Genomic DNA, 6,000 nt, shown 5'->3' on the forward strand with positions numbered 1-6,000 from the left:
TTAAGTGCACGCAGATCGTGTCAGTCGCATGCTGGTCGAAGGACATAAATGTCACCCCCCCCCCCCCCTTCCCCCACACTCACGTACACTAAATTTGAATATTACCTGCTCACACAATGGTTCAACCTGACTTCCATTCCAGATAAAGTTGGGGTTAAAAGGTGTGGCTGTCTGTGTTCACACATGCAGCTCAACTCAAAAACATCTGGACATACATACTGTAGGCTATATATCTTTTAAACTGAATAATGCCTTGTGGAAAAAAAGGTGCATTCAATCAGGGTGCAAAAGTCTTTGGATCAAAGATGAAGGTTTCTTAGGCCCTTTATATCATGTTTCCAAATGATGTTTAAAGTCAATTAAGAGGTACAGCTGTTCACATCTGGCGTTGGAATATGTGTTATGTTGTTCGTGTTAGGAACAAATAGGGACATTGCATCTGTGATGTCTCTTGTGACTTTCTGAACAGATGTTTTGAAGTCTGGACTAGAGTTTGGTTTGCTTGCGGTTTTCTTGGCATTTTAAGCCTAAATAATTTTTAATTTGGAGTCTGGAACAAGGGCTGGCTGAGATTGATAGCCTAAGAAACCTGTCAATCATAGCAAACACTTCAAAACACATCCCTTTCTTCACTATCACTGAAAGAAAAGCTGTCATAATCACCGTTTTAGAAGGTTACGTCACTGGAGGCTTGGCTAATTGCATCTAAATTGCATTAAAGACAAAGAGCTTGAAATGTTTTGTTGCCAGGGTTGCACCTGGCATTTGTCTGTGTTTTTGATGTATATTCCCTTGTGATCGGTTCCGCAACTAATTCGAGTACAGAGGTAAAACAGGAGGAACCACCTGCAGAGAAAAGAAGAAGAACAGTATAGATAGATGAACAAGCCTTTTTCAAAAATTGTTTGTTTTTTGGCTTCAGATCTGAACATCAAAAATGGAAAAAGAAAGATAGAAGCAGACAGGGAGACACAGAAAGATACAAAAGGTATCTTGTTTGTGAATCTATCAACTTGAAAGAGGCCTAACCCCTAAAGGACTACAAAACATTATTGGCATTAAATGCAGCATTAGAAGACTGCTGAGAGTCCATTCATCCTTTTCCTGGCAGCAGTCCCTCAGACTGGAGTTATTAGCTATTTAGCAGACATTAGCCTGGCCCTCGTTAGCAAATGACCTGCCATGAACTCCACTGCTGATTCAGCAGATGCCCGGCCAAAGCCCATCCATAGTACTGTACTTAATGCAACAAGATGCATTTTAAGCAAAATAAACTTCCAGCCTCTGAATAACAACCAGCTAAAAACAATTAAATGTCATTGTCTGGCTCTGTGCACACAAAACTGAAAAGTTCACCGTCTGTTTTTTTGCTTATCTAATAACAATCACCTCTCAAGTGCATGACCTTTTCCAAGAACAGGGATCAATACAGCTTGCCATGATGCTGCAAACAAACCACTGTTTACTTTACCTTAGCGTATCTTTCACTCATTTAAAAAGGTCAGCAGACTCTGTTAAACTGATAGGCCGAGAACCCTGCCCTTTTCTTTTTTGGATTGATCTGAAGGCTGCTGCAGAATGGACTGTACTCGCTGCTGCAATCCATCTTCTGCCTGTGTTATTTTGTATGTATGCCCATGTGTGTGTTTTTGTCTGTGTGTGTGTGTGTGTGTGTGTGTGTGTGTGTGTGTGTGTGTGTGTGTGTGTGTGTGTGTGTGTGTGTGTGTTTGTGAGAGAGAGAGGGGTAAGAGAGTATGAACAGGGCATGTGTGCTCAAGAGCCTCCGGTACAGTTCATGTATTGTAACTCTTCAAAGAGATGGGTCAAAACAGTGTTTTATCATCAAGCAGGTTCGGCTCCCCTTTGAACGTCTAACGAACATTTCTGGCAGCCCGGGCCCTCTTTGGGTTTGTGTGCAAAACACTACAGAGGCAGTTGTTGTGGGGGGGGGGGGGGGGGGGGGGGCGCAACAGCGGCAACTTTTGAAGTTTGGGAAGAATGAAGGCTGAGGATTAGGGTGTTCAAACATTGCTGTTGTGTGCAAGCCTTGATATGACTGCACCTGGGAACAGGCTGTTCTGCATGGTGGCACTTTCCCAGCTAGTCCAGGAGCAGAACTGTCAGCACAACACAACAGCCTGCAAAAAAAGGAAATGAGTGCAGACACTGAAATGTAAAATGTGCATTGTGGTTCAGTGTGTAAACTAATATAAAGAATACATTTCTATAAAGAAATATAATCTATTTCTTTATTTGATGCAATATTTTACCTGTGTTATTACCTTGAGCAACTGTGTCAAATCATCTGTTACCAGAGCTTTAGCCACTTTCCTTCCTACCTCTAAATTTCTGTGACAAAGTGTTACAATTTTCTAGGTGCATGTCACAATGAAATCCTGTTAGGATTGAAAAATGAAATTTTGTCATTTTTCTTCCACATGGGAGGTTAACTTGTGAAAAAAATTGGGCTCATTTCATGAAACTGCTGGAGCAACTCTCGCCCTTGTGATATCAAACAAGCTGATGTAAAATGTCAGATGTCAGATGAAGCCAGAAAGCTGAAACTGGTGTTGTACATTATCATAATAACTGTTGAACAAAATGTTTAATAGTAAGCATAACGGTTGAGATTATTGTTTTAGAATATAAGATTTGTCTTCATTAGTGCTGAAAAATATAAACTCATTCAACTCAATTCATTACATTTAAGATAACATTCATGTGTGACGGAGATAGATGACTAAAATACAGTTTTCTAAGCTAGCTTGGACGTTTTTAGCCTACTGATAATCAGCTAATTAGCTTAACAAAATGCAGCACTCCGGGTAGGTGCTATCCTTATAGAAGGCTAAACCACAACACTGGTAAAGCTACTTGTAATGAGCTGGAAGATTTAAAGATTCATGTAAAATAGACAACTTTTGAGCCATGAGGAATGGCATTTGTTCTAGTTCTGGTAAAAGCTAACCACATTGATGCCTGCTGCTGTGTGCTAAGCTAACAGGCTATAGCAGTCTGTTCTCTGAAAACAAACAAGGATTTTGAAGTGACGATAAGGTTAGCTGTGATGTAAAAATATTAAAAGTTATACTCTACAGACAACTTGTTATAGGAATCAAATAAGCGCAACATTTTCACACCTATGTAAGTAATCTTTGGATTTCTACAAGGGCTGCCTTGCTCTTGATAAAATATGTGTCAAATGCACGTGTAGTTTACTTGTACACATCACGTCATGTCAACATTTTAACTTTTTGGATTCCTACATTCGACAAAGTTCTTCTAACACTTAATAATTATCACAGCCTCTATCACCTCATATCTAATTTAAACACTCTTGTTTCATATTGTAAGATATTATGGAATTTATCCAGCTGTGCTCTTGCAGTGGGAATGATGTAATATGGAATAAATTATGGAGGAAAAAGAGAGCAGAGAAAAATGTAGTCACTGACTCCCCTGGTGAATTCAGACTTTTACTTCATCTTTTTACCTATGCTGTTAGTATAGGTTGTAGGCATACAATAAAAGCAGATTTTACTTTCACTTTGTGTCAACATAAATAATATTCACATGAAACTAGCATTAGATAGTTGAGTTGCATCTATATTTAAGTTTATCATTCATTTTTGTGCAAATTTCACCTGTTCACCTGTTTTAGACACTTACCTTTAAGGGCATGCACTACATTAGCAACAGTTTTATGGTTTAGTTATGTTACTTTGACACAGGCAGCATAGTCATATCGAGTTAAGGTAGGAATACAATACAAAAATACTCAAACCATGATGATGTTCACAGGGAAATGTAAATATAGCAGTCTGCGAGTGCTCACCTGAGAGGAAGACAAGCGAGATCATACAACGGCATAGATGTGAAGTTATGTAAATAAAATCTGGCCTTCAATGTTTTGACGAGGGATCAGATATTCATATTGTACGACCAGGGAGCATTTCTGTTGTGAAAATAAAATAAAAAACAAGGTATGCACAATTGACAGACTGTTGTGACTTATCTCCAGGAAAACTTCCATCTACTATTTTAGGCTTGCAGCAAATTTCAGGTGAATTAATGCAAGAGGGAAAAACACAGACTCCTTTTTTTTTATGCCATCTTTACTTCGGAGATTGTTTTCCACCTAAAAGAGTTGTTTTTTTGTCAACATTTCCTGTCGAGATGTTGTGATTTATGTTCACACAAAAACAAGCAAAAGACAAGCCTATGCTATTACTGTACACGGATACACAAGCTGATCTGACTGAGGCTTCCCATGAGAGTCAATGCGTCTGCATGTTTAGCCTCTGAGCATAATTGATGAGTGCTGCTGTACTAACAGTTTGATATAATGCTACCTGCATCAAAATGCCGTTACAGTCGAATCCCTGCAGAGGAAGGCCGCCTCGCATTTCTGTCAATACAACAAAACATCATTTTTTCCCCCCCTCCCCTTTCTTGGAATAACAAATAACAAGGGGGCATGTTATCCCTTACATGTCTTGCAAGTCCTCCTGCTCCTCACCGAGAGGAAAACGCCAATAGGAGAATATTGAACCAGATAAGAGAGTAAGGCAGTGTTGCCTTAGTAAGGTGTCAGTGACATTACAGAGGATTGCTCCTCAAAGTGGAAAATCCAATCAGGCTGTGACTCTCCCTGGAGCTAAGGGCCCACAGACTACAGAATGACTCATTCAAATTCTTTTAATCAGAGTGAGTTATCTCCTAACTCCTCTGGGATTGCAGACAAACTGAGGAGATCCGGACCATGAGAAAGGAGACAAGCAGTCATCTTTATACCGGGATAATGTGATGCAAGTGTAATGTAGTGCAGCACTGAATCATTGCAGTTACACTTTATGAAATTGTCAGAATAAGAAATTGGGTTCTATTTCTTCTACATGCTCATTAGAACACACTACGATAATGTCTACGTGCTCAGATTGAAATAATTATCATTCTTTCTTATTATAATGTGTGCAGCATATGAATCTACTGTTTTTTAAGAAGCATGAGGATCATTTCAATGAAATATTGATAAAGATAAAATGACTTTTTTTATCATAAGCAGTAAAGAAATCATTAAAAATGCAGTTCCCTTTTGAAAATTTAGTGAAATGGGAGTGTCCTTTCTTTTCATCTCAGGCCGACAATATGCAGCAGACTGGGCACCAGCGACTGGAGAGCCTTTAGACGGGGGCTGATACCGGAGAATCAAAAATACATTATTATCGGACAGAAATATTTCACTGAACTGCAGGGGTGACCTGGGATGTTATTATCATCATCATTCATTTAGTTCCACCCTGAAATTGCCCTTGGCTAGCCAGACATGCAGTCCAATCTTCAAGCTTTTAAAATCTCTGGCATGTTTATGCCTCAGTCTTCTTTTTTTTCTCCATGTTTGAGTGGCCACAGCTCAGTGCGAGAGGGCATGTCATTAAAGGATCATGAGCACATGACCAGGGGTTGTGGGTTCATGGTAAGACACAAAACAAATTGCCTATTCCTTTTTTATATATATTTATCCTTTTCAAAGATGCTGATGTTGTGACCCACAAGTCAAGGGCAGGGCAACGCTTCCTCGTTGACATCTGTGCATTATGCTTGGCCATATGTTATTTTGCTCCTTCTAAAAATAACATATTTAAATTCTAGACATTGTGTGCTTTATAGACTCTTCTATGGCAATGTCATTAAATGTATTTATGTAAATGAGGAGCTCAATTCTGAATAACTCCACAACCCCAGAACTTTTAAAAATGTTGAACCTATAACTTCAGCCGTGCCTGATTGTCAACAGACAAGGCAGGCAACTGCTTGAGGCCCCAGACCAGTAGGGGTGCTTCGAGGGCTGACAAACTTTACACCACAGCAGTGGCTCAAAATTGACTAATTTTCCAATGACAGTAGGAGCCCAATCAGACAGCACTCACTCTCATTGCCATGCTAAGCAAAGCATGCATTGTTGTTTTGAAAACCAAAGACCAAAGAAAGAGTAACAAA

This window comes from Labrus mixtus, chromosome 2, assembly GCF_963584025.1.
Source record: "Labrus mixtus chromosome 2, fLabMix1.1, whole genome shotgun sequence".
NCBI classification, from domain to species: domain Eukaryota; kingdom Metazoa; phylum Chordata; class Actinopteri; order Labriformes; family Labridae; genus Labrus; species Labrus mixtus.